Below are 21,304 nucleotides of genomic sequence, written 5' to 3' on the forward strand. Positions count from 1 at the left end.
CTCTGCCCCAGAGGGTTTTAAGTGGGCCAATGTCAGACTTTTGATCTACAATGTTTACAAATAAATATAATTTAAAAGCAGATGTTTACTTTTACCAACTGTTTTGTAGGTTTGAATAATTACAACATTCTGTATAAGCATTAGTCATGATTTGAAATAGTGCCACAGTGTTTCTACAGAGTGCAGCACAGAAAACTATTTTACTTTTGAATAATTCCAAATGTATTAAGCCCCAATCGCAGCACACCTGTGCACTTAACAACGTTTAAATTCTCCAATGTTAAGTATTAAAACATAAAAACCTTTATCAAAGTATTATAAACAATAAAAGGGATGACTTTTTAAAATTTATGACAACAGCTGATTTGCAATCAAAAGGTGAGGGAGCGTAGCGAACGAACATCAACCTGGAGGCGAGTTAGCGTAGCGAACGAGCTAACCTGAAAACAAGTGAGCGCAGCGAACGAGCTCCAACCTAAAGGTGAGTGAGCGTAGCGAACGAACTTCAACCGGGACGTGATTGAGCCATGCGAATACTTATGAAGTTAAACGGGGCAAAGCCCGTGGGTATAGCTAGTTATAATTAAAAATTATGAGACTCGCTTGGAACCACATTTTTAAACGAATTAATGTTGCTTTTATTTATTTTTTTACGAGCTGTATTACATAAATTTAAAAATAACTATAAATGTAGTTTTTTATATAAGTATACCTAGTTAAATAGTTACATGATACAGTTTTAAAATATGTTATTTTACAGCAGGGTGCCAACCAAACAGACGGTTTTAATAAACAATTGTATGTGTGTTTTGTTTATTCTTGTATAAGATGTAAATAAGTTGTGAAGAATAAAGCAGTTTTTTCTTTCTTTTTTTCATTTGTACAACCAATGACACTAGCCTTTGGCCTTGGTTTTTTTACATTAATTCAGGCTAGACTTAGAATCTTACTTAGATTAAATCTATTGGTGATTGGTGGGATTTGAACCCAGGACCTCAGGGACCGATGTCCCACGTCTGACGACTTGACCAGCTCACTCCTGACGATGTTAGATGATAATACTGAATTATTTTTTATAAAGCGTTGGCTATTGTTGAAATTATGGAGTCTGGACTTTTAAAAGTTGGCTAGTTAAACAACTCACGAAACTTTAATTTGTTCAAAATAGTTTTAAGTTTCTGAAGCAGATGCTGAACAGTTAAAGACTGCAACAGGTTGGATAAAGAATGAAAGGAAGAACCAGAATCATTTCATAAGGATGGAAGATAAAACAATAAGAGTGGGATTATCTAAAGGATGATACATCATCTCCATGCATCAATGTCTGCTTCTACCAACAAAGGAGTTATTTTCTTCAGACTAACTTTCTTTTATAATTTGTTTGACATATAAAACCGGTTTGACGTTTGCACCTGTTCATGGAGTACCGTATTCAGAATTGAATAAGAAAATATTGTGCTAGAGTAAATTAAACTGTTATAATTAATCATAAAAGTGGATGTTTGAGAAACTAAATGTAATATTTTGTATTTTCCATAAAATGTTTGTTGTTGGTTTTAGTTAGAGTATATACATGCCTATATATTGTCCCATTATCTAAATACAGAAATACTATTAGGTGCAATCGTGTTATGAGATAGATGTGAGACTTGTAAGATAATATTTCGCATTTTACAGTTCTAAAACTTATTTAAGCTTTCCTTTCAGTGAATAAATTGTACTATTTCTTTTAATGCTAAATAAAAACATATTTCGATGATCTAATTTAAGTATTATCTGTTTGCTGTTAAAACGATCCTTGATCATATTTTAGACATTCTTGACCTGAAGATGTGCTACTTTAAAAGCCTGAAACAGCTTTAGTCGTCATACTACCATCCAGGATCGTTTTTAAAGAACAGATGTAATCAAACCTATATTAGTTCATTCAGAAAGTCCAGAGGCCATTCGTGAATTTCGATGGATTTCTTGATATTTTTATTGGTTCTTGTGAATAAACATATTAAGGGTGGATTTCATTCTCGCCAAATTGCAACCTAGTACTACCGGCAAAAACACTTTTCTTCTAGAAAATGTAATTTAAACCTAAGGAAAACATATCACTTAAAATATTTCTTCCTCAAATGTCTACTTTTGTCTCATATTACACGCAGTAAGGCATATATATCAGATTCAAGTTCCCCAGACATGAATGCCTGATTCCAAGATTTACACCTGAATGCACAACTTGCGGTCCGGTGAGTTTTAATATCGCCGTAGGAACTACTTTGCCTCATGTTCCTGCTCCTTGTACTTGTATGCATCCTTTATACTTTTTGAAATACTTTTAATTGAAATGGCGACCATACAAAGTAGGTATTTTAAGCCGAGTATGAATGGAGATGAGTGTAGGATGAGTGGCGCGATCTTGTAGTCTTGTAAGTGACTAAGTCCGACATATTCATTAGACATAGCTGTTAATTAATAGCCCATACAGCTAATGACAACTAAGGGACCTACAGTTAATAGTGGAATCCGAACCACCATTTTGCCTTGGTATTAATGAATTGGTCTAATTATCAGGACAGTACTGCAGATAGTCGTACTCACTAGTGCGGACGTTAATCCACACCAGGGAGCATCACATCCACAGTGCATGCCTATAAATATCTACAACTCATGACCTCCTAGTAGCTGGACTACAGGACAACGCCACCATCACAGTCTACATTATTTACATGATGAATTAGTGGACAAATGTATATGGTAAGACATTCTTCGAAAAAGATTTCAGTGGGACTAAAGAAAATCTGTGTACCAAAATTTACAGGAAATTAAAATTTGAGAGATATTAATATTATTTTTATTGGTTCCGAACTGAAAGTATCAGTATTCATACAATTAAATACAGATAATCACACTGAAATGTATCCATCTTTATCTGATAGGCAGAAAAGATCAGTCAGTAATCGTAACCAACGAGGTTATTTATGACCAAACCTCACGCAAAACTGTCATCAGCTCAAACTATTCGTTGTATTTTCAGGACTGGGTAAAGATTATTGTGCAGGCCTTACTATCTACAACTTATGGATTCAATTATAAAATAAAGAATTATAGTACATCCTTATGAGACACGACAATATAGTAAACAAATTTTTCAACGATGAATGTGCTTTGAATCAAGAGGCACATTTTTATGATTTGATATGTACACAATATTTTCAAAGTAAACCCATGCATATTTTTCTGTAGAATACAACAAAATACCTTGACTCAAAGCAAGGGCAAAATGTGCCTTGGTAGGTGAAGGTTTAGCGTCCAACACCTCGCCAATTTACTGCCGTGTTTTACGATCTTCGGTGTCTTAGAGCAAAGAATTGCTTGTCTCAGACCCGGTGTAATATGTTTAACTGGAAAAGCAGGACAAGGAGTAATTTTGCAAATACTTTTAGTATACTATTTTGTTTATAGAGTAGCAAAATTATCGTACACAGGCCCTAATCCTGAATCTACGAAAATACTATTGATGCTGCAATTGAATTAATATTAAGATGTTTATGTTTTGTTTTTCCTACACCGATTGAATTTCTAATGTTTGTTTTAAAGTCATGGACGAACCAAGGTCATTTTACTATCACAAAACCCAAATTACAAATTGTATAACAATAAGATTAATCTATAGCCCAATGATACATAATGGCTACAATTGATTCCGTTATTGATCTGATATAAGCTTTTGTGCTACTATGTTTATTTTCAAGGTTCTAATCTTTCCTGAGAGATCGAAATATTCAGTAAATGGCACAAATGTTTATAAGTCACCTAAACAATAAACTGGATGATAAAACGCTATTACCACTTTACACTCTGTTTGGTATGCGTACACTATATTAAATTAGTGTCAAATAGTAATTGTCAAACTGACCAAAAAATTGCTTTATCACCCGAATGTACGTTGTTTTATTAATAGTCAAAGGTACAACTTAGGACATAAAAATACAAAACATGCATTATACTAAATTCTAAGGTATACTGAAATGTTTTATGCGTTTATTTTAATTAATCTCATTTTACACCCAAAATACATAATGATTTTGCGCGTAAAATTGTTTTAACACAAAACAATTTCAATATAACAAATAATTTATCTGTGTAATTTAAATAACACCTTGAAAACTGCTTGAATAAAATTGTTTGAAGTCGTAAATTAATGTAAACTTAATAAACATTACGTAGTAATAAAATTTCACCGTCACCAAATGCAGCTGGCATACTATTTCTTAATGTGTCCTTACCATTTATTTTACACGTAAAAATGCAAAACAATATAAACAATGTATTGGTTCTTAATTCCTGCCATCAACATTATTACTATTTGATCATTAAATAACTAGTACTAACCTATATTACACTGTCGTGGTTCATAAAATGGAGTTGTGTTTTCTCTTGTTCGTCTTTTTCCTCTATTTTTCTCTCCTTCCCTCCACGGATGTGCAGACATTGATGAATGAGGGCAAAACAACTCCCCAGAAGGGCTTTAGACCCCAGATAATGTGTTATACTTTGGCCTCTTTGACGTCTTTAAGCACGTAACTCAAACAAACTGTCTATTTGTGGTGATACATTTGAGCTAAAACAATAGTAGGGTTTTTAGCCAATTCGTAAACATATAAAACTTTATATCGTGAAAAAACACATCGTGAATTAAATGGTCTACATGTTTATTAAATAACAAACCCTTTCATACATCACATTATTTTTACAGTTTTTTTTTTTTTTCAGAAATGCCGACTGTGTCTAGGTGATTGATATTTGTAAAATTATTAAAAAAAAGGAAATGAAATTAGGTTAGTATTATTAGTACTATAGTAAATCCCAAAAATTTATAACCAGCCATAACGGGTTGATAACCATTACTAACACATTATTAAATATCTAAAGTTAATAAAAATATGCATTTTTGCTCGATATCTTAAATTTTAAAATTAATGGCCATTGAATTTAAAAACTGTTATTTTGTTACGTTACCTTACAAAATAAGAAAACAAAACATATTATTAAGTAGGTTTTTCTGACATTAAATCTGCAAAACACCAAATATTTAGTTTTTTTATTGATTTTTAACGTCAATGCATAAACAAACACCACCACTTAACCATTGAGTGTTTGAGGGTTATTAGTACAACATTGAAGATTTCAACTGTTGGAACACTGAATTTTATTTCAGCTATTTTCAAGCTCTGTAGTATGAAAAAAGCCACACTATACATTTTGTCAAATCATTTTGAAAATTATTAATCCGGAAAGATCTAAAAGGATTATATTTGTTGAAAAGTCGCCATTTTCCCTTCACAAATTCGTTGAAAAAAATATTGTAGAAGGCAGATTTTATTTTTTTTATGTTTACAGTCCAATGTTTACAGAGCCTAGAAAGGCAATTCAAACCTGTCATAAAACTTATATCGGAAAAAGAGGATTTATTTAAAATACCTATCTAATAGGAACTGGTCATGCATTTTTATACTTTTATGTATTGGGGATGTGGGCGTTCTTTCTTGGGCTTGGTTGAAGCACCTTCGATCAAAGATCAAAAGGAAGCAGTGACGACAACAAAAGTAAGAGGACGCTTGATCTGAAGTACTTGTATTAAGTACCCCTTTCTAAGGGAAGAATCTCCCATAACACCTGCTATCTTTTTCCTGACGTTGTTACCTTGTTACCTATTGATGGCAATCAGGGCTTTGTCTTACTCTATCTTTACTCATGATCTAAGTACTCAAAATGTATGGACTTTCGTCTGTGCCTGGGGATTTCCTTTACAAATGCAAACAAATCTTTTACAAATTGAGATTGGAATGGGTGCGTAAATTAGCCCGAATATGAGTGGATGAATTCATGATGGTGTGAGATGATATATGTTGCTTTGTTACTAACTAATCAGCTGTTTCACCAGCCAGAATCATTTACATAAAGCCTAATGATCAGAAAAAGCTGGGTCCAGATTCGAACCATCAAAAAGCTACTGACTTTTCTCAGGATCGAACCGACGACCTTTGTCGAGAGTGGTCCAAGCCTCTCAAATCTCTGTTGTTGTACCGGGCATTGAATCTGCCCCACTTATTATGAAATCTAACAATTTCACCCCACCATAATACTTCTTCATTTTAATACATTTTATACAGTACTAGAATATAACTCTTACGTTAATCGAATTACAATAACCTTGTGTAGTTTTAGTTAATCTCATAATAAACTTATTAAACATGAGCTATACAATACATCGTGACGTTATTCAAACGCCTTCGACAGATGACAAACCGAATAATGTTGACTCGCTGAATGTGAAAGGTTATTGACATAAGTTGAGCATAACACGATGTTGCTATGGACAAACTGTTGCAAATAGTGTATGACATTAATTGAATACCTGCTTGATGGTACGTGTTATTGTATTTACTAAGAATACACACAAATACGTTTAATAACACTTGTAATATACATTTACACTTATACTGCTCTATCACAGGATGGTAAATACATATGGTAAGGGGTGATCGATTACGATTGTAACTCCAACCATCAGACTCAATAGGAATGTCATTAGCCTATCACCACCGTGTATACCGTGAGTTCCGTTGTTAAGTAACCGTTGTCGTTGTCAAAATTCGGGTAGACTTCCGTATTTGTTAGCACAAACAACCGAATGAAAATATCGATCGATATATCGATTGTTGGATATATCGTTTGGTATAGTTAGGTAAGGTTAACCTAATCTAACCAACCAAACGATATATCGAATGAAACGATCGAGTAATTTAATATTTTCATTCAGTTGTTTCTGTCAAAAGATAAGAAAGTCTACCCCTAAATTCAAGTACATGTTGCTTTATGATATACTGTCTGAATTTCATATCTAAACATAGAATTTCTAAGTATCTACTTGATCTTCCCTATAGAGAAATGTTCTAAAAACTGATAATAGCAGAATAGGAAACAGTTCCACATTTTATTAAACGTGTAGCTCCCTGCAGTAGCCATATTGTATTGGAAATCACAGCTGCGGCAATCTATATCTTCTGTCGCTATATCTTTGGTTTTCAAAAACTAATTGAAAAAAACCTTACTTTCTAGTACATCACAAATTTTATTATTTTGTAAAGCAACAACTCAAAAGTTGATCACTATAAAATACAAAGCGTTGTAAAAATGGAAATATTACCTAAACAAAATTATACATTACATAGCCTAATTGTGAAACACCAACATTCACAATCTTATAATTATTAAGAATTAAATTAACTACTTCAACTACATAAGAGAGGTTCCGCAAAACAAAACTGAGTAATCCAAAACAACCTAATGAGGCTAATTTTCAATAACGACGTAGACGATTAATTTCTGGAGCTCGGTTCGACAAGATTGTTAATTTCCCGCATGCTGAGCATTTAAATACCTTATCCGACCTCTAACCTAATTACATTGCTCTCTTAAGCCAATAGGATTATTCTGATTTTCCTGTTTACGAACTATCAAGTTTTCATTGTCTTTATAGCCTATGCAATCTGTAGATATATAGAAAAGTTACAAGTTTTTATCGTTGATTGGAGAGGAATTCGACCATAAAGAATCTGTCATTATACTTTTTAAAATCACAAAACATCCAATAAATACAATTATCCCCTAGAATCGTAATCTAACAATTGCAGGATGTGTTAAAAAGGGTGTTGGCCATTGGATTTGTTTACCGATCATCTAAATCCATTGCACAATATAATTCTGTTCAATTCAATAAAGTTTTATTTTTAATTTTACCATAGTAACATTATATCACATATTTTTTTAATTTTAATTCCAAGTGCAAATAACACGGAGTGTAAATCGAAACAGTCTAATATCTTTTGAAACATATATCTACACGTATACTATTTACTAACAAGACGGTTATTACATATAAAAACATGATGAGTGGTTATCAATTTTCATTGTACACTCCAATCGTCATAAACCTGTTAGGAAAAGACAAGAAGTGTTAATGGCATCCTTTCATAAAAAATAGGTACCTATTAAAACTATACTTAATAAACAAATAAAGTCAAGCAAAGTTTTTACTACATCATAAAATAGTATGAGATTACTTTTTTTATACAAGCTTAACATTTTCTATATTTGTAGCCTATGACCAACGATATAAAGAACTCAACGATATAAAGAAGGCTTGGTTTTTCTGAGTTCTAGTTATGTACATAGTTACCTATGACATATAACATCCGTAAACCTCATAATATACTTTTATAAAGGGTCAAGGAAAACATTTATTTCTTTGTAGTCAAATATTTAAGATATTTTAAGCTAAAAAATTAAACAAATAATCATGTCATAAAAAAACAATTATTAAAATTACATTAAAATTATTTTCAAAAAATACAAACATAGAGAAACATTAACTATGATATTCTATTCAGCGAATCTGATAGTTTATTTTAAATTCCTTCAAAGGACAACTTTCTAGGTCAATATTTAATTATATCTCTAGAAACACTTGACTAAATACATACTGAGATTTAACCTTCGCTAAAAGAGGTTTTCTCATTTGGAAAAGTCAAATAGATTGCTGTAACAAGAACAACATACATTTTACAGTGACTTTCGTAATATTTTAACTACAATATTGTATTGGTCAATTGAAATTCGTGTAAAAAACATGAAATAGGACATCAATAAATTCTACGTCACCAGCAGATGGGTTTGATTACTTCTGTGGTTGACTCCAATCCACCAATCTACTGTCCTCGCCGTATTATTCATGGTCTCAGAATATTCTCTTGTTCTTTACCATAAACATTATTGAAATTATTTTATGCAAATTTATAATACATTTCGAACAAAGTTAACAGGTTCAATGAATGTCCAACCGTAAATGTAATATTATAAGTAAATTATAGATTAGTGCAACTTTAAATATCAAGTGTAATAATTTCATTTAACGTATTTTTATGGTAAAAACTAGCTGACCCGGCGAACTTCGTATCGCCTAAGTTATAGGTTTCCCCTAAGACAGACCGATGGAAAGAAAGTACCGTTACGTTTAATTTTCAAGATGATCTCGTTCGCATCGCTCAATCACGTCCTGGTTGAAGTTCGTTCGCTACGCTCACTCACCTTTGGGTTGGAGCTCGTTCGCTACGCTCACTCACCTTTAGGTTGGAGCTCGTTCGCTGCGCTCACTTGCCTTCAGGTTAGCTCGTTCGCTACGCTAACTCGCCTCCAGGTTGAAGTTCGTTCGCTACGCTCACTCACCTTTGGGTTGGAGCTCGTTCGCTGCGCTCACTTGCCTTCAGGTTAGCTCGTTCGCTACGCTAACTCGCCTCCAGGTTGAAGTTCGTTCGCTACGCTCACTCACCTTTTGGTTGCAAATTAGCTGTTGTCATAAATGTAAAAGAAATAATAGTGCTGCACCCTGTTGGTAATCCTTGTAACTTTAATGCTATTAAACATCATAGAACAGAACCAACTTGTTTAATTGAAACAGCTGTTAAGATTCATTAATTCCATTTCTCATAAGGTTAACATGGGAAACTCCAGAGCCACTGGGGTGGAGCCCTTTTAAGAATTTCGAAACGGGAAATAGTTTACGTCCGATTCGCATACCTACAGAATTTACACACCAAATTTCATAACGATCGGTGAAGTCGTTCCGGAGGAGTTTGCAGACAAACACTGTGACACGAGAATTTTATATATTAGAAGATGGGTGCAACATAATATAATGTATTGTTGACATTTTCAGCAGATTATATTACTTTATGGCTATAAGCTGCTTACATTTTCCCCATTATTTCTAGCAGTTTAATGAACTAGTTTACTTTTTTGAATAAATTCCATAATAATCACAAAAATATAAATGTACAATAAAGAAAATGGTATTCTACCTGTGTGTTTTTATGGCAGCTGATGTAAATAGGAGACTTACAAAACTTGTTCACAAACATCCTCCAGCTAGATAATAAATTGCTTATACAGTTAGTTGGGAAAATCAACAGCATACTTGCTTAAGGGATAGTTGAGTTCACTAACCTTCTTTGTAATATTCTGAAAATACTTGTAAATTCCTATAAGACGTTGTGTCATTGCTCTGACACAATAAAGAGTATAAAATTTATTAAAACATCAGAAACGGAAGCTGACATTAAAAGGTGGGCCTTTCCAAAAACAACAAACAGTTTACTTCAACAAAGCAGCCTCTTAAAAGAGGTGACTGCATTGTTGAACCAGCTGATTTCAAGTGTGAAGTTTTCTCTTTTCCTGCAGATAATTGTTACCGTTTGATTTCCATGTTAAAATTGTTGTGAGGTGTATAAAATAAAACTACTTAATTAAATTGGGCCACCGAAAGATTTTTCGAGCGAGAATACATTCTTACTCTGAAAGTATTGTTTAACTCATAATTCAGTAAGAGAAATGAGCAACTTTCACAAAAACCTGTCTAAAATGTTAAGTTTTCTTATCTCCATGGTGTTTCTCACCAAATCTGAATATGCTTGTGTGTAATGACAAAGACACCGTATAAATAAACCTATGATAATTTGCTACATTAGTGTCGATTTTGCTTTTGAACCATTTGGATAAAAGTTTTATTATAATATTTTAGATTACAGATATGGTACAGTGGAGTATTTAAACATCATTTATTATGTACTTAGGTAATATATAAGAGATGTAAGAACATTGGTTAGTAATTTGTCATCACACAAAATTACTTAAACTAAACAATAGAAATCAAAGTTAATTTTAAAAACTTCAATCATGTAACTCCGATACTATTTTAACAACAAATATAAGACAATGATTCATACAATATGACTCAAATTTATTTCGTCATTGCAACATAAATACTATTCTATAGAAATATATTTTTATTCTTTCAACAAAATCGACAACATAAATTTCAGTGTTTAACTAAAATACAGAAACTTTTGATAGGTCAAAATTTTATGTTTACATTCAACATTAATAAAACTGTAATAGTTTGGGTATTAATAAAACATACACATGGGCATAGAAATATTTCTTTTTCGCAACAATACCCATCCTGTCAAACAACACTACAATCATTTGTAATGGGTAACCATTACATCTACCGTGTTTTGTTATGTCTGTCTAACACGCCATTTCCCCATCACTTTTGATATCAAGCTAGCAAACAGATATGTAGCGATCCGTCATATTACACAACAAACCTATATTAAGGATTACGCGACTTAAATAACATGTTAACAGTTGTAGTGACAAAAGTATAATTTCCACGACTGTACATCAGTGAATAGTGATTTTTGTGCAATTTGCAAAAGTCCAATACCTACGATGAATTATTACCGAAGGTGTCATGGAATGGCCTGAACCCGGAACCAATTTATTTTTTTGTTTTTATTCCTCCAACGCTATTTACATTTAGATGAAAAGCACTATGTATTACCATCCCTGTAGCAGAACAAAATTAAGACTAATTAAGATATAAGACTGAAGCTATTAAAATGAGTTAAAATTCAACCAGGCAAATAGAAATAAATAGGTATAAAACAAACTGGAATTCCGCTTAAACCTTCACTGTATTGATTATTTGTTGACATTTAAGCTCTAAAGCCATCATAGAATTCATCCATTTACGTAAATCAAAGAATAAGTTTTACAATAAGAGCATACACAAATAGGACATAATGTAATGACAGTTTAAAGCAAAATGTTGTATTGAAAATCATTAGAATCATCCCAATTAATAATTGGTTCCTAATCAACTAAAGTTTTATTTTGAAGAATTTAGCAATCTTGAAAAATGAGACTATCTGAATAAAAGAGCGTCAAAGAGTGTTTCCAAGCCATTGATTGAGATGAACAAAGAAATCCTGACAAAAGTGAGTTGATTCGCTGTAGGACATCATCAATTATGTCGACTGCATTTGTTATCGCTGACATTAAATATCGTTGTGGTTATTTATATTATTTTAAAAAGCGGTCCAGATACACTTTTATCTGAAACTAGCTGTGTACCCGTTCTACGCACGGGGATCTTATAATATTCAGTTGAAACCTTCTTATATAAAGAACAGCAGTTGGTTTGCATATTTTAAGATATGCTGGCCAAACTATTATACATAGCTTCATTTTATGTTGTTTTTTGTTGTTCCGGATCGGTATGACAATCAATAAAAGGTTAAATTACCTCTGTGTCTGCCGGTCGATCCTATAACGGTAGGCTTACTTTTATTTTTACTATCTGATCTCGTTTGCATGGCTCAATCACGTCCTGGTTGAAGTTCGTTCGCTACGCTCACTCACCTGTATGTTGGAGCTCGTTCGCTGCGCTCACTTTCCTTCAGGTTAGCTCGTTCGCTACGCTCACTTGCCTTCAGGTTAGCTCGTTCGCTACGCTCACTCGCCTCCAGGTTGCAAATTAGCTGTTGTCATAAATGTAAAAGAAATAATAGTGCTAGTGCTGCACCCTGTTGGTAATCCTTGTAACTTTAATGCTATTGAACATCACAGAACAGAACCAACTTGTTTAATTGAAACAGCTGTTAAGATTCAATAATTTCATTTCTCATAAGGTTAACATGGGCTTCCAGAAATTCCACGTCAAAAATCGACAAAAACTTGATTTTCAAGGGTTTACTGTTAAATATCTAACTGTCTCATATTCGATGAAATACGTCTAAAACCATCTCATATATGTATAGTATTTGGAAAATAAGTTTCAGGCGGGACAGTGCTATAGTTATTGAGGAGTAGTTGTAATAAAGTGCGTATTTTAGCGTTACCAAGAGAATGACAGATAGACAGACAGACAGACAGACAGACAGACAGACAGAAATTGAGATAAGGTTTGATTCGGTTTCTCTGACCTATGAAATGTAAAAATAACCAAAAAGTTCATTATTCTAAGCAATGTACAGACAAAACTCTAATTTTATTTATATAGATGGTGACCATATGAAGGCATTTTAAGCCATGTATGAATGAAGAGTGTAGGATGAGTGGCGCGATCTTGTATTCTTTAGTGACTAAGACTCACATGTACCAAGGTTTTAATAGCCCATACATCCAATGGCAACTAAGGGACCTATATATAGAGGATTCCGAACCAAATTATGCCTTTTAATTAACGAATTGGTCTAATTATCAAGATATTACTGCGAATAGTACTCACTAGTACGGACTTTAATTCACACCAGGGAGTATCGCATCCACAGATCATTCTATAAATATCCACAATTCGTGACCTCCAAGTAGCTGGACTACAGGACGACGTCACGGTCCAGTTAATGATATAATTTGACATATCAAAATAATATTATAAAAAGTGAAAGAGATGCATAGAAGAAGTTTACTGGCAAAATTTGTATAGTCAAAAAATAATGGCTATAAAAAAGCTATTTTTTGTTGGTGTTTTTTTATTCGTTCATTTATTCATCACACAAAGGTAAACCGGTTTTAAGATCTCTTCTAAATTAAGAGTCATGAAGTTAAAATCAAAAGCAGTCACAACAATGCTGAGCCCAAGTCAGTCGGGTCTGTTATGAGCGACAAGTTAGTTTACAACTATCATAACAGACAGAACTGAGAGCTAGACAGGTAATTATAAACTTCCCTTTGTTCCAAAATCAATGAGATTGCTCTTAGATAAGCTTAGTGATCTGGTTCACTAAGCAAATTGTATAGAGAACATGCTAACTCGACTCGCATGTAGATACGCCAAAGTACATATTTTGATTTTTGGTAGCGCATAAACATATTTATTTAATTAACTAAGAATATTTTTATAATTTAAATACTTTGGTACTTTGATCTTTTGTAATTTTTACATCAAAATCGCAAATTCAAAGCCTATCTTAAATATTTTACTTGTTTAATCTTAAATACTGTTTGAATTATCTTAGAATAAGATAGTTTAGAAAAAAAGAAGCAATTTACTGTCAAATAAGTTTTACACGTAAAACCTAAATATCTTGTTTTAATGAATACTGAATAGATCATTCAATAACCAAAAGTTACTCTTTGTTATACATTGAGATGTATGGTACTTTAGAGACCACAAACTATAAAGTGTAGATTGAGTGGCAACATATCATGATGTAACAAAACACTAAGATTTTCTATAAACAGTTTAATTTAGATAGCAGACCCTAAGCTTAGGTACCATCTTCTTTAAGTTTTATTCAATAAAACTAGATATATTCAATATATGAATATATATGAGATATACTGGTCTTTAGGTGCCACTCCTTAAAATTGAATGACCAAGTCAATAAATACTATAATAAACTTTATTCTAAGTGGCCACATCAATGGGAACTGAGTGTACCTGGTATGTTACTCATAATTTACTTTCTGTAGATATAATTGCATAATTGTAAAGAATACCAAAAAGGCCCTTTCTTTAAGATTTAACAGTTGTAAATATTTTTATTTAGAGTAAAATAACAATTAACAGCTATAGAGATATGAACTTATAGAACTAATAATAATTCTTTCCCTAAATTTTATGATTGAAATATACTAAACTGTCTATAACACAGGTTGACCATACGTTTTAAGCAGTTACTAATTAATATAACTTACCTACTTAAAGGCAACTTACCTTATGGTAACAAGATTATTCAGACAGTTTCAACCAATATAAGGTATTCCCTTAATACCTAAAAACCTTAAAAACCAAACTAAAAACCTAAATACCTAAGAACATTGGTTGCATTTTGATAGTACGAAATAAAGAAACAAAGTATGTTATTATAGAGCTATATAACATTTTATTAAGGCCCACTTGAGATTTTCTCTTCAATTTTTACTTCTAGGTTGAATAATTTTAATAAACAGATTACCGTAATGAAAAAATATATTTATGAATAAACATGTAGGCCTATCAACTTGTTTTAAGGAGGTCACTGCTAAGTATTCCTTATATTTATATATTGTTCTTTATATATATATATATATATATATATATATATATATATATATATTGTAGGAAACATGGACTATGTGTTCACTTAACATACGTGTTGATTCCACTAATTTTAGTAATAAAAGTTCACATTTTGTATAAGAAAATAGAATGTAAGTTTCTATTTAATCCCAATCTGTAAGTAAACATAAACAATTCAACAAGTAAACAAAATAATAATTTGAACACATGTTAGAAATAAAATGTAAATAAAACATATGTTAACACCTCCTCCTCTATTTACTGTGCTGCGGCACTTTACGAAGAATCAGCTGGTCAACATGTCTTATTATTCGTCCATCTTCCAGCTGAACTACGTACATTACATGTCCTTGCTTTTGAGTTATATAGCCCGAATACCACTTGGACGAACCATTGACATATTCCCGTGCTTGCACTTTATCTCCAACTTTGAAATTCCTTTTTATGCCGACTTGGACTCCCTTCTTCTGATATTTGTTCGGTTCTAATGTTGGAACAATTATTGCGAGGTTTGTTCGTACACTCCTCCCAAACATTAGGTGATATGCTGATTTGCCTGTTGAATTCGGGGATTGCCTGAGTTGCATTAGAAGTCTTTGGATTTTATTTTGCAGTGTACCCTTTTCTCCCTCCATGGATTTTAACGCCTTCTTGACAGTCTGCACGTACGTTTGAGATATTTTGCGAATTGTTAATAATTTATCTGTTTCTGTAGTTTAGGTGAAGTGGTAGAACATTATGGCCATTGTAGATGTGTAATACTAAAGTATACCGTAAATTTTATTATAGTAAACAATTTTATTCAATTTTTCCTCCCCCATTGAAAACGCAAAGCTTAAGTATAACTGCAATAAGCATCTTAAACTTATATGCCAACCCCGTACGAAGGACGGGTACTCTGCTAGTATTATTATAACTCAACAATGAATTGTTTTTAAAAATTTCGAAAATTAAAATAACTGTTTCTTGTTTGCACAATTTTTACCAAGTTTGTATTTATATTCATGTGTTGGGGCAATGAAAGAGTTTTCTTTTTTAGGCATTGCTATATGTATAAAACAATCCTGTTGAAAAACAAATCGTTGTATATAGTTTTTGAAGTGGGGCCGAAAATAGTAATTGATCAAGAGCTTTTTAACAAATCTTAGTGCGGTTAAATTCTTAGGAATTTTTGGAAATCCAAGACAAATCTACAAAAACCTCGTCCCTCATCCCCTGAGACACGCGGCGTGTTTAAGGTGGTCAGAAATATCCACAGAGCTGATCTTGCTTTATATTCATTTGTTCTGAGCCTTTATAGCCTCTTGTGAGGGAATATATTTGATATATGTATCTTAAAAAATTATTGTTTGTCTTTTTACCATTTCCTGGGTTGAATATTACGTTAATTTATTGTTCTAAACAGATGTATTAATATCATTACAATAATGTTACAAAGAAAGAATGTAAAATAATATTGCTTTAGGAAGTTTTGAAGGAATACCCAGAGCAATAGTGTCTGCCTGGGAGGAGAAGTAATGAAAAAATAACAACGCTTTACCATTCCTCAAGTAGTGTTTTACCTTGGTATTTTTCTGAAATAAAACTAACTATAATTGCCCTAAATTTCAGATTTGAAATAGTTGAAATAACTAACATTTGTAATAACGTAATTACTTACTGTTATAGATCCTCAATCATTGTTTTTGGTCTCTATGCAAATTGCATCCATATTTTATTTCTAATTTTGCAAACTTTAAACAAATAGCTTGGATATTAATGTGTTCTATACTTAATTCAAACAATAGTAGTTTACGCAACGATCGCGTAAAGATGGTTTTAACGACACGAGTAATAATTTTAAAACTTGTAGATTAACACCTTCTACAAGGATCATTATGACTATTTACGCAAGTTGTGTACACTGATTTACCTAAACCGTTTTTTAATTAATCGCGTCTTTATAACGTCGCATTTGCCACTGACAGTGATGCAACGACTCATTGTACCGATCGTTAACAATTAAATTGGTCTGAACAGCTGATTAGTTGATGTTCCAAACATACAATTTTACTTGTAACCATTTAAATAATTATTTGCCACAATTCCCTAAAATGATCCCTGGCCATGATCATAATAATATATTCGTGGAATTTTATGTGCTCCTTCCGTTAGGGATACCACAATTATTGCCTTTAAACATGGTTTTTGCAACTAGAGTTATGCAGGCATTAAAGAACATCCATATTTCATAGAAAATCAATATTCTGCCATAATCAGGATTGAGTTGAACTTTGTTCACCCCACTCCTTTAAAACATGTTCATAACATAAAACCTGCAAATTTGACAGGAGTTTTACATGAACAAAGAACAGTGTGGAAATTTCTATAACTAGCCTAATTAATAACTACTCTAAACATTGATGTGATTTAACATTCACCGCTAATACCGTCGCAGACATAACCAACGCACTCAAACCACAAATAGGACAATTTCATTTTCACTCTTTTGTATTATATGTATATATTTTGATGATTGATATTTTACATGTTACTTGCTAATGTACATTTTCATAAATTATTCTAGTTAGCTTTAAGTTAGAATTCTATGTGTATTGTCATTAGTTAGTGTCGGCGACCAGTTAGGTATAATTCAGTGGATCTACACGTTTAACACCTGAATTTTAAAGGGCAATTATTGTTGAGATATAATTCTTTACTCTAATATTAAATAATTTTGGTGGTGATTGAAAATTCTGGTTATCATTCAGATCACCTGGTGTGCCATTTCTTGATTAGATGAATCAATTACAGTATTTTTTTTTTAATTTGAATAATATTTAAACTAGGTGGCGACCTTTTCGTTAAGAATTTTTGATTATTGATAAACACTCTTTGTATATTCATTGACCTACCCCCAGACTGAACAATCCGAAGCTAGAGTGTTACATACTTCTTTACTCCCAATCCTTGAACATTATTGGTCAGTTACTCATGTTGTTAAGTAAATGTTAAGTCAATCTTTTCAATTCTAAGAACTTAAATGAAACGGCTAGCCTAAAAATAAGTCGTTGGTAAAATAAGTTACTTTCCATTAAAATCAGTTCCGTGTTTTCTATAAACGTGTGGTTGTGGGGTGATAGTTTTATCAATGCCGCCCAGATATGAGAATCCAAGGGGAAACTTATATTTGGTGAAAATTTTCTTTTTGCAAGGAAATCAGTGAAATCCACTTCAAGGCTGATATTTCAATCAGTAAAACTGCATACCTTATATATTATTTAGTTGCTATTTAATAGTTCTATGTTTTATACACTGTAATGATGGATTATGATATTTGACGAGTGGCCAACTAGTATGTTTATCATGGATTTTTTTAATATTTTACACAACTTATTAATAAATTATATAATTGTTAACTTTTCAGCTTATCTTCTTTGCTCCTTTAGGATCAAAGGATTCTTTAGTTCTCTTTGTATATTTACGATACTAATCACTCAATACACTAGGGTGGTCTGCCGTTACACTTTAGACGCATAAATGAGCGAAGCATTATTTAAAGATTGTCAATGGCTAAAGCAGCTAACAACCTGCAATATGTTCACTTTCAACAGATTCCGTTTGTTTGCCCGATATTATTTAAGTTCTAAAGAATGACAAATTTATCCGATAGTTCATCTATTTAGTTAAGAATAAGAATAAGAATTGATAAAAGGTTATTAGACATATTGTGTATTTGACATTTCGTTTAAACGGTCAAGAGCTTCTTTCTCCTTTGCCCAAGGTCCGTGTCTGTTAATTGACATCAATCGGTCTAGTGAAAATGGTGGATCCAGAAGGAAATTTGCAAATATTTTTTACCATAAACATTGTGCTCAGTATTCTTTAGCTGTTGGCCAAATTTCATATCAATTGGTCAAGCCATTACATTCTGATGCTCTTACAAAGAAGTTACAAAGTGAGGGAAAGTGAGCTTCGCTCAATTATGCACAACCCTATTCATTTTGGCCAATTTTTTGATCAATACAATATTAAACAACAGCCTACTATAGTGTGTGTATTGTGACAGCAATATTTGACCTATCTATTGAAGGATAAGTAATGAATACACAAGTCCTAGCACAATATTCTGTCTTGTAGGAACACCGGAAATGGAATTTATAGCGGGTTTTTGGCAAATTAAACTGCTAAAATATTTATAACAAAAAAGCATAAAACACTATCTAAGGGGGTTGGCATATGTATTCAAATGCTGTAGTTATACTTGTCACAAATCTAAGCTGGAGCTTACTGCTACGTATTCGTGCAAATATATCGTCTAGCAAACCGTCCTTAGTTATGGGTAGTTTAGGATATTTGACACGTGCTTAATACACTACAAAGGAGGATCTACCTGTCATAGACTTGGTGGCAAGGGAAGGGCTTAAAAGGTTGACTTAAACCTTGGTTGTACTTTCATTAACTAAATGTAAATTATTCAACGTATTCATACCAACAAAACTGTAGTATATTAAACAATAAATAGCTATATTTGGTCATATTTTAACTACACGCCTTGTAGCCTAGTAATATTCCATTGACCCAGTAACTATGTATTGCTAATCTGGCATATAGTGGCAGAACGTGATTACACTTGTGGTTAAACACATCATGATTGGATCTGTCAACCTTACGTGCATTAGATTTGTTGAGTACAAACAATATCATAGTAATAACTAACTAAAAGACAGACGAACGACTGATCCTGCAATAGTTAAATTAAATTATTATATTAAATGTCATTACAAAATTAAAACTACTCTCATTGCAATGGCCAAAATAAGAGTGCTATCATACAGGACATCTTGGAAAGAGAATGCGCACTAAAGATAGACACAACACGGGATTACTCAGTTGTGTTTAATTGCATTTTCTCATCTTTCCTTCCAGACAGTAATAAAATGACAACCATCTCAATTATGCAAAACGTTTTACTGCCACTCTCCTTATCTTTACTTTCAAGCACGCATTATCTCCTGGAATTCAATTTTCTCACAAACTTTTAACAGTATGTTAATTACAACTAAAAATAGTACTATTATCTTTGTACTTAAAGAAGTTTAGATTAGTTTTTGTAATTTGGAATTTTATGTTCATGTTTGTAGGCCTATGTAACTGTAAAGTTTGGATTTACACAAAATATATTTAAAAAGTGTTATCTTAGAAATCATCAAATATGTTTTAAAGTTGAACGACCGTTATATATGTTCTAGTATATGCATTTTGACATTTTTCTTCACAATTCTTTGGATATCGAAGATTAAAGATTTGTAAAAAGATTATAGCCTAAACATAAAATCTTAAAAAATATAGAGCTCATTAGATTACGGACATTCATATACTAAGTAGCATGTTAAATTTTAAAAAGCGTTTTCGTAATGAGATAAACATCGCTAAGTTCATAAATTTCTACAAATAAAAATAATTATTTTCTGCCAATATTATTTTGCGAATTTATGTAGTGCGTTCTAAATACATACAAATCAGTTTCATGATATATTACACTAATATCCCAAGTTACGCTGGATTGTAAAGTATTGTTTTAGAGTCTTTAATGGTGCAAGACATGATCCTAGCAGACATCAGCTGGTACGACAATACAGTCAGCTGTTTCAAGATGTTTTGTGGGTGTAAGCGGGTTGGCACCAGATCGTGGCTTGTATAATCGGATCTACAACTACTGAAGTAGGTTAAACTATCTCACTACTTTACAGTAGAATATCTTCTTTAGAAAGCGAAATAAACAATATTGTAGTTTACGCAACGATTGTGTAAAGTTAGTGTTAAAGACACGAGTAGAAAATTTAAGGTACGAGCCTTGGCGAGTGCCTTAAAACTTCTACGAGTGTCGTTAACACTATTTACGCGAGTCGCGTACACTACTTTACCTACGACAGTGTTCAATTACTAAAAATAACTACTCATAACTTCTAAGAGTAGTTATGTTTTCGTTCATAACCTCTCATTGCCACTGACAGTGATGCAACGAAACATTGTACCAAACACTAATTGCACGACTCAACAATTAAATTGGTGTGAACAGCTTTTAGTTGAAGTTTGAATCATCACAATTTTACCTCTTCTCTCTCAATCCTTGAACCTCATTGATCAGTTACCCGTGTTGTTCTGAGTATATCCATGCTGTTATGTGAAGCTTTTCAATTCTAAGAACTGAACTGGAACGGCTACTTTTAAACATGGTGGTTGGTAGAAATTATGAAAGAATAAATACTCCTGAGTACCCTGTATTAAATACAAGATTATTTAATTTGTAACCTACTTAAAATGCAAAACGAATTTATGGGATAATTTCGACCATCTGATAGA

Source organism: Macrosteles quadrilineatus, unplaced genomic scaffold, assembly GCF_028750875.1.
Source record: "Macrosteles quadrilineatus isolate MER2022 unplaced genomic scaffold, UCM_ALF_1.0 Scaffold_5__1_contigs__length_97177068, whole genome shotgun sequence".
Lineage (NCBI taxonomy): Eukaryota > Metazoa > Arthropoda > Insecta > Hemiptera > Cicadellidae > Macrosteles > Macrosteles quadrilineatus.